This window comes from Mercenaria mercenaria, chromosome 1 (genome assembly GCF_021730395.1).
Source record: "Mercenaria mercenaria strain notata chromosome 1, MADL_Memer_1, whole genome shotgun sequence".
Classification (NCBI taxonomy): Eukaryota; Metazoa; Mollusca; class Bivalvia; order Venerida; family Veneridae; genus Mercenaria; species Mercenaria mercenaria.
In genome coordinates, this window is record NC_069361.1 from 80,858,231 (window position 1) to 80,868,555 (window position 10,325).

General features: G+C 33.8%; 1 protein-coding gene across 1 annotated transcript in view; it reads right to left on the reverse strand.

Moving 5' to 3' along the window:
• The window catches only part of LOC128559781 (ATP-binding cassette sub-family C member 10-like), a 38,456-nt gene extending 35,956 nt beyond the window's left edge, over positions 1–2,500 (reverse strand). The window contains exon 1 of the mRNA XM_053552312.1: positions 2,387–2,500. The gene's annotated coding sequence lies outside the window, so the exon portion shown is untranslated. The remainder of the gene's footprint in view (positions 1–2,386) is intronic.
• Positions 2,501–10,325: the final 7,825 nt, after the last annotated feature.

A 10,325-nucleotide genomic window follows, 5' to 3' on the forward strand; every position in this document is an offset into this window, starting at 1 on the left:
GCGTTATTTTACAGGTGCACAGGGGACACATATTTGAAAATCATTGTTGCATTCCTTTATTATTAGTTTTCTGTTTATTAAAAGACTATTGGTGATCAACTTAAGACAAATCCTTTCAAACAAATAGTGTATTCCACAAAATAACTACAAAACTGAAAATTTTCGCAACAAAACATGAAAATTCAGCAGCATGTGATGTTTTAAATGAAAAATAAGTGACTTTAAACATAACTAATACATTGAAATCACTTAGTTTACATGCAATGCTTATTCAAAGTATAAAAATGACAAAATGTCATGCATGGTAAAATGGAATGGTAAAATACATGCATACTTTATAATGTTACTGAGAAAATGCACAGGGGACAAACTGCACCCAAAAATATATTTATAGAATATGTTCATATTTAAGTAAAATTCTTTCAACTACACAATATTCACTAGTGAACATTAACATATGTAGGCAAACTTGACAGCTTAAGAAGCAATAAAGTTGATATTTCCACTTTTTAACTTGAAAATTGGCAACTACGGCAAAAATGCAAACAATGAATTTTAAATTGTCCAGGGTTTCTTTTATAATGCTAAATTATCAGAACAGAACAGAACAGAACAGTAATTTATTGATATAACTTGAACATGTACAGTTCATCGTTATAAGAACTAAAATATACTAAACATGCATAGCAATGCGAGAGTGAACAAAACAAAAGAATTATCATTCAGTTAAGATTCAATCAATATTATTTGCAGTGTGACCTGCCCTGAGAATCAAAGATATAAATGCAGAATTTTCTAAATAATATTCCCTCAAGGATAATCTTTGTAGCGATTGTGAGATACTATATAAAGGATATAATATGCACATTCATTGAATGTTAAAAGCACGCGAAACAATATATACTGTCTGTCACTTCGTACCGATGTACTTCTTGTATAATTATAAAATAAAAGTATGCATGACTCTGGTTAACCTTACCTCAAGAGAATGCAAGGATTACTTTAAACGCGCAATAATGGTTGACTCGAACAGTCTTAAATCACTATGAACCTTGCCGAAAAGAAACACAAGATTCATCTTAAGACTTGAACATACTGAAATTCGTTTACTAAAAAATAGCGGCTTATCGTAATACCTGTATACAACTCTATTTAAGAATATTCAAAAGTATATAGTATCCAGCGCAACGTTTCTTGTATAGATATATTGATAAAAATATTAAAATTATCATGCGCAAATCCTCACCGGCTGGTCACACATTAAATAGCAATAACATAAAGTATGCATCCTAGTATTACCAATAAAATACAAAGTTAAGATGTATTATTCAACAATTCCAATCTGTGTCTAAAAGCATATTTACAATAAATGGCTAACTTATATAATTCTTTTTCATTTGTGGAATTTAATAGTTGTATAAATTTATACATGCTTGGTCGTTCGTAGTAAAATCTAGATGTATATTTACGCCTTAAGGTATTATAGGTTTCACAAATCAATACAAAGAGATATTCATCTTCAATGTCATTTTTTGTGCATAAAATACATTTTCTATTTATTCTTGTGATGTTTTGATGTCTTCCTGTTTCAATGTTTAAGTTGTGTGACAATAATCTAACTTTAGCTATCATGTTTCTAAGTTTATGGCATTTTATCTTTTCTAGATATACTGATATTTCAAAGCTGTTAGTGGTTTTTAATTCTTTAAACAATATCATTGAACTTCTTAATGCAATATCATTTCTCCAGTTACCAATATATATATATCTATAAGTCTGTTTCTAAATAAAGGAATAAACATATTAACATTTACAGATTCTGGGAATAACCATACATCAGGAAAGCCGGAGTTTTGTAACAACTGTTTTACTTGTGCGGCCCAGTTATTACAATTAACGTTTCTGTCTATTTCTTGTCTCATTGTCATAATCATTGATTTTAAAATACCATTGTTGTTTTTCACGGAGTGCAATTTCAAGAAATATTTCAATATTCTAACATTTCTAACTATATATAAAGGGAATCTTCCTAATTCACCGTACAAAGCGGAATTACATGTCGACATCTTTACTCCTAATAATCTTTTCAAAAATTTTCAATGTACTTTTTCTATATTTTCAGCCCTATAAAAACCCCAGACCTTACATGAATAGTGTAATATAGATGCTACATATGTATCAAACAGATTTAACATTAACTTTACAGGTACTTCTAAATCTTTGATTATAGAAAATAAAGATCCCATAGCTTTCAAAGCTTTTCCAACTAGTGTTTGTGTTGCAGTAATAAATGATCCACCATTCGATAGAACTAATCCAAGATAATTAAATGATGTGACTATTTCTAATTGGACACCATTATAATAGAATTGATAATTTTGATTACCAAGTCTTCCTTTTTTGAATATCATGATTTTTGTTTTTTCGACATTGACTTTAAGTTTCCATTTTTCACAGTATGAATGTATTACTAAGCTATCTAAAGATTTCTGCAATCCATTTGCTGAATCTGAAAAAATAACTGCATCGTCAGCAAATAACAGTAAATATATAGAAAGCTGATCTAATGTTAAAGAACTATCATTTTCTTGAAGGTGTATTTCAATATCATTAATAAAAAGTGAAAATAAAATCGGCGACATTATCTCCCCTTGCAATAATCCAATATCACATTCATAAAAATCGGACAAGGTATTTAAATGTTTAACACATAATTTGACATCATCATAATAAAAACCTAATTACTCTGAAAAGGCGACCATCTATCCCTGACTTTATCAATTTTAACCATAGGCCATTTCTATATATAGTATCAAAACATTTCATAAGATCAACATAACAACAATATAAACTATTTCCTGAACTAATGTGTTTATCAATAAAAGATTTTAATAAAAATATTGCATCTATTGTACTGTGATTTGTTTTGAAACCAAACTGTGCATCTGTCAGGATATCATTTTCGACTGACCACTTTTTTAATCTTTAATTTATAACAACTGTGGCTATGCTAAATTATCAAGTAATGCCTAAATTTTGTGTACACAGTTTGCTTAGAATATAGAACTGCCACCATATATTACAGCAATGCTAAGTTAATTGATGAATGTGAAAAAAGGGTGCACAGGGGACATCACTTTTGGCTTTTTGAATGTTAAACAGTCCTTTATATGTGAAGTTGAAAGCTGCTTTTGTATCCACTGTAACTCCCTTTCAAAGAAAATAAAGTAAAAAGGCACTTTATTTAAAGAATAAAAGAAATCTGACGCTTAACTACTGAAAATGTGCACAGGGGACATTTTTGGGTGTATAGACATTCATCAAGATTCTGAGGAAGTTGATTCATAGCACACTCCCGTGTTCTATAAATAGAACATACAGCAGTCTACCATAATGCAATGCGCAAATTGCGGACAAGGGAGCGTTTTCTATATATGACGAATCATCAACTATCTCAGTAAACTTCGAAGGGAATTAAAAAAAGTTACATGCCGCCTGCATAAAATTGTCACACCTGTTAACAGAATAATTAAAAGAGATGAAACAATAACTAATTAAAGAAATATATTAGAACTGAAAGGAATATACAAAATATACATATCATTTTAACAGGACGATTCAAAAGACTAAGCAAATAAAGAGCACTGTGTAAAAGCATGTTGCATGCACACTACCCAATAGGGCTGTCATTGATTGGGTCTTAGGCATATCGACGATACCGATATATCAGAAGACAAATATCAATGATACATCGATTATTAAGTTAGATTAACAACTTATTTGTTCATATGCATACTATATACCTTCCTGTAAATGCTATTTTTAGTTTTATTGCCTACTTTTCATATTACTGTTTGATTGTGTTGTATTTGTATTTATGAAAATAAAAGAAACAAATAAAAATTAATAAAATCTTTCATTTTTATTTTGCCTTCACTTCTCTTTTGCATTTATCTAAATTTACAACTTTGTAAGCTTAATTGTTTTTGAGGGTCTGAGTGTTTATCTGGATAGTTTTTTCTCTCTGAAAAATATCGATTTTTGAAAATGGGAATCGATAATCGATCGACAAAAAAATATCGTTGATACACTGATATCGCTTCTATCAATGACAGCCCTACTACCCCATATTCTGCAATAATACTATTAAAATCTTGCATCAGAAGAATGGTTTACAGTCTTAATAACAAATTACAATATTTTCGAATGCGACACACCGAAGAGCACTTGTGGTCAAAACTTTTAATGCTAAATCATTTTGATTCATGACGCTCAAAGAATGTATCAGCACATTTAAAATCATAACTACAATAAGTACATGTATTTCATTTTGAACAATTTAAAACAAAATTATTCACACAACACAAGACGCAAACTTGATGATGATCCCCGATGTCAGCTGTGGTCGGTGTCCGTCAAATATTTTAAAAATACATATAATTTTATATGCATGGTTTGGTAGAAAATAATGGTGTTGCATTAGATTAGCAACATGTTTCATCAGATAACATCTAAATATAACTACCAAAAGTCAGATATCTACATGTCACACTAAGTGGTCATTTGTAATAAAACACAACAGATGTATATCACAGAGGTGTTAATTGTTTTAATGAATAAATGAATATGTGGCCGAAAATAACAATGTATATGACAGTTTACTTTAAAATATACATGTTGTTCTTCATATTTCGAAATCTCGATAAATTTAAATTATGCGATTGTAAGATTTCTTTTACATTCACGAGTGGATCTTAAATTTATAAACACTTACAGAAGAAATCTTTACAAAACTATAATGCTAATATATGACGGTAACTAAGAAGAATAATTTAGAATTTTTTTCTGTTCTGTGAATACATTTTGTTTTAAGTAACGCTTTCTATCTGGTTTTAATACATTTTCCGGTGTTATTCTATTTTTTTCTAAATGTTCTTTTTTAAAACTGGATGTGTCACAAAATGAACAGAATACTATCAGGGGTTCCACTAGACCCGAAAACCCAGGAGTCCCAGGACCCTTGGGCCCAAATTTTGAAGGGTCCTTTTCCAAAATACAGGAGTCCTGTCCCAACACGTCAATATAATTTACTATTTTTTTTTATTCAGTAATACGTAGATCTTTACCTAAGAAAACAATAAACCCAAGATCATGTTACAGCATAATAAAAATGTCAGTCTCAGGTCATATAGTCTCATATTGTAAACTAATATTTATCAAAATTCATGTTATTTTAATTAGGTTTTTCTTCAATATTTCATTTCATTTTTAATAACAGAACAGTGCTATAACACTCTAGAACAAGAGCACCGCCTTGCGGGTGCTGACGCTCATCTGATTTTTTTTCAAAATTTTGTGTAATAGAAATATTGTCCTACCCATGATTTTCTAAGTCTAAAAAGGGCCATCATTCTTGCAAAAAGCAGGATAGAGTTATGTTTCTTGATGTACAGTGTCCACTTATGATGGTGAAAAACTGTTGCAAGTTTTAAAGCAATAGCTTTGATAGTTTATGAGAAAAGTTGACTTAAACATAATACTCAACCAAGAAAATGATTTTCTAAGTCCAAAAGGGGCAATAATTATTGCAAAAAGCAGGATGGAGTTATGTTGCTTGCTGTACAGGGTCAGCTTATGATGGTGAACAAGTGTTGCAAGTTTCAAAGCAATAGCTTTGATAGTTTAAGAGAAAAAGTTGACCTAAACATAAAACTTAACCAAGAAATCTGATATTTTCTAAGTCCAAAAGGGGCCATAAATCTTGCAAAAAGCAGGACGGAGTTATGTTTCTTGCTATACAGGGTCAACTTATGATGGTGAACAAGTGTTGCAAGTTTTAAAGCAATAGCTTTGATAGTTTAGGATAAAAGCTGACCTAAACATAAAACTTAACCAAGAAAACTGATTTTCTAAGTCCAAAAGGAGCAATAAATCTTGCAAAAAGCAAGATGGACTTATGTTTCTTGATGTACAGGGTCAGCTTATGATGGTGAACAAGTATTCCAAGTTTCAAAGCAATAGCTTTGATAGTTTAGGAGAAAAGTTGACCTAAACATAAAACTTAATCAAGAAATCTGATATTTTCTAAGTACAAAAGGGGCCATAAATCTTGCAAAAAGCAAGATGGAGTTATGTTTCTTGCTATAAAGGGTCAGCTTATGATGGTGAACAAGTATTCCAAGTTTCAAAGCAATAGCTTTGATAGTTTAGGAGAAAAGCTGACCTAAACATAAAACTTAACCAGGCAACGCCGACGCCGACGCCGACAACCGCTCAAGTGATGACAATAACTCATCATTTTTTTTCAAAAAATCAGATGAGCTAAAAATGTATCCAAAATGTACTATCCGAATACTGTTACACTTTCAGAATGTCATCGGAAAGTAGTTTTTGCTCAGTTTATTTGGCAAACTAAGCTAAATCAGCGATAGTTCCTCAAATAATGATGCTACTTATCATAAAAAACTGCATTGAAAGTCGGGTTTTATTTAGGAATTTTGGAAATATGCATAAGACATCGGGACCCGTGAACGGACATTCTAAACTTATTTTTGCTTTCGAAATTCATCAAAATTTGTGAAGTTTCTTGTTGAAATTACGATATGATCACTAAACAATGGTCTAATTTAAAGTTGGCATGAAATAATCTTGCAGGGCACTTTTCACATGCTCGGTAATCAGCTGCTTACGATAATTTAATAATTGGCGCCTTTTTTGACAGTATACAGGATTCGCTTTATCAATTAATTTCAACACTTCATTGATTTCTTGTTACCTATGTGCACTCGTATGTGCACTCGCCGTGACGTAACTTGCTGATAAAAAATCAGCGAGGCATGTCTACAGGAGAAAGGGCGGGATTTAGCAGAGATCAAAGGCAGGAGAGCATGACCGCGAGCGTTTATTTTGAATACACGTGTCTATCGTGGAAATAGTTTTACTGAAGGAAATTAATGATAAGAGAAAGGATTATCAAAGGAAAATGCCCCCGGGTCCCGAAGGACACACAGGCAAGTATTCTGCCGGGTCCTTTGAGCGTCTTTTGAAAATCTCCCGGGTCCGGACCCGGGGTCCCGGGTCAAATGGAACCCCTGTACTATAATAACATCATCCATTCATCCATATATATACTGATGAAAAAGCGATATGTTATTTCTAACATGGAAATAAATGAGGAGCTTTTCGGCTAGTCACATTTGTTTGCGATGTGCAGGCTAAAAACCTGAACAAAAATAACGAATAAATGCAAAATGTACGGTTTACTTATGCTATTGTACAATGAATGCACTGATTGTTTGTCCGCAAATTGAGTCCTGTGCTATTCTTAGATAGCAGACCTTATCGGTGACGTCACAGCTCCTTACATACGGGAGTGTGCTATTAAACAAAAAAATCATATCGTGTCTTCAAAGCCTTAAGGATTAAGATCTTAGAAAAACATTAGGACTTAAGAAAAGTAATGTTTCCCAACTATTTGATTTACAAATGTATTGGGTATATAATATAGTTTCACTTATGATGTACCATTCAATGCGTGTGTACGGTCTGTGTGGGAGAATTAATGCTGACCGTGCTTTGTTACGTAAAGCCTTTAGATGATTCAGATTTTGATTACGCTAGTCAAAAGTCATTGCAGGAGTTTCTGTGATTTCTTATACGTTTTTATATGCTTAAAAATGATCGCACATGCGTATATGCATTATTTCAAAGCGTAATTTATGCTAATACGCATCTTATCTGGAACCCTGTCGAACATGTTGACAATTAAACGCGAAGTGTCAAAGTCATGACTGCGGCACTAATTGGCTGAACACAATCGACTATGGTGTATCGGATAATCTGATTCGCTTTCAGACTTCTCGGGAAAATCTCGCAAGTACATGAAGTAGGCGGACCTTAAATTGTGCTACCGGCGTGTGTTTGTGTATTCAACACTCGTTATGACACTGTGCAAATTGTCAACAGTCCGGGTAGCAGTAATTAGCAAGTGCGGAAATCAAAGAAAATGGGGTGACTTGCATTTCGCTTTGTGGTTAGATCTGAGCGAAGTTTGAAGTTCCAAAGTGCCTATTTCGCTCAAGTCGCCCACTCGCGTGAGCCCTGATATGCGCAAGCAGTAAAACCAATAACTTTGCATGACTGTGTACTGTTATTTATCCTCCCTTAGTTTGTTCCTTCAAAGTTTTGAGGGTAAGATTGCATGTCACATATATAAAACAATCTTACCGTCAAATTATTTGAATAGCAGAAATGAAGAAAGATTACGACTGCTTGTTACAATAAGCGTTTCAATGACTTGGATAAAAACACATAAATAACAGCATCTTAGTAGAATTTCAAATCAGAGTTAAATATGGCAGTAGAAATAATCAAAACATAAAACTGTGTTTGTCTAAAAAATAACTGTCTTAAGCAGTAACCATGAATGATAGATTCATAAGCAAACAAAATAACTTATTGACAACCTGCTTCCTTAAACCAAGCGTCTAATTGATAGTGCTTATCATTCAAATTATTTCAAATTACAGTTTGTGATAATTGGCTAAGGTCATACACCACTATTGAATCGGTAGCAAACCGGTTATCCCAGCAGCCTGTTCCTACTGGGGCTCGAACCCGGACCTCGTGATTCATAGGCGAACACCATAACCACGTCGCTATAGGGTTAATCCAACAGCAAGGCTGTAGGAAGTGGCCTCTAAACCTACTATCACCACACAAAGGCCTCCTCTGCTATTTTCTATGTTAAAACAACTGTGTCTCAAGGCAATAAAAAGACACAAAAAATAAATGTGGACGCATTGTTCGAGAGGGCTGAGATACTTCAGACAGAGGCGAAGGTGCCAGCATCGATTCCTGGCTTGTCCCGTTGCAGTGTGTCATTTGAGCCAGCTGTTAATAGGTACCAGCAATTAATATAAATTGCTCTGTGTAAAGTACATTTGGTTTTAACTGAGCTTATGTTTTAAGAGCTCATGTTTATTGTTTGACAAAGCGACGGCAAATTAAATTTACCTTTACTTTGTTTGGGTTGACCATAAAGCAATGAAACAATGGTCATATGACCAAGACGCGTGATAAAAACGCATATATTCATTTTACCCAACAGCTTCAACATAAACTTGGAAGTAAATAACGTAGCTTAAATCATCCGCAGACATTTCTCTTTATAATCAAGAATCAATCAAGCTTATATCTTGCATGAAAATTGCCTATAATAGGTGGGGAACATGACACTATATACTGATATGGACTACATTAGAGTTGACCATGAAGACATATCAGGTAAATAACTACCTTCATACCTATAAGTGCAGCACGAGCTTATTTACTTTCTTCTCAGAGCTCCATGGTACCATTCTCATTCATCAGATGTTCGACATGGTACCCGGGATGAACCGGGGAACCATGGTAGACCTCTGGTATTCGAGAATGCATGGTACGTGCAGGTCGTGGAGAGGCACATATAGCGATAACTTAGTCAGCACCCTAACTAGGTCGACGTTTGGCCTAGTTAATGTCACATTACAAAAGCCAGTGAGAGTGGCCTTATAAGGGGACATCTGTCAAATGAGCTGCATCATGTCGATGTATTATCTGGTCGGATTCTCATCCAGCGTTCATGTGCCGGAACCTTGCCACGACCCGAGGGCTTGGTGGGCTGGAATATTTCATCGTCGATGCCGGATCAACATCTTTAAGGACTTTTTGAAAGATTTGGCCTCGGCTGGTTCATCGACGGAGAAGAATAATTATCAACACTCGATAGGGACACACACAGGGAAGATGAAAGTCTATATGGACGTCCGGTGGGAGGCCTTCTACAGACTACATCGACGGGATGCAGACCAGAAGACCAGACGTTTTACCACCACATAAATGAAGGATTTCAAGAATGGTGATGCACTCCACATAAGTTAGAAAACGAAACTAAATGCAGAAACTACATAAAATAAGGATATTCAGCTAAGAGGACTCATCCAAAGTTGGTCAACATTTAATGTACCGTGACATGGGGCAATAACTACGTAGATGCATAATGGAGCAACATAACTACGCAGATTATGAAAATCAAGAAATGCTCGCCCGTATCAGGAATAATGTATTACTATTTATGTCCCTGCCCGTATGGTTTACCGGTGGTGAGGGTAAATAAACTCAACAACACACACTTATATCCGTTACAGTCCAGCTTAAATGTATAAAGCAGAGACTAAACCAGGGTAAAACGTTATGACATTCTAAAATTATTGTCCTGTAAACTAAAAAGTCGAATACAGCTGTTGAAAAAGATGAAATAGCAAGCAATCTGACATCGTATTTTA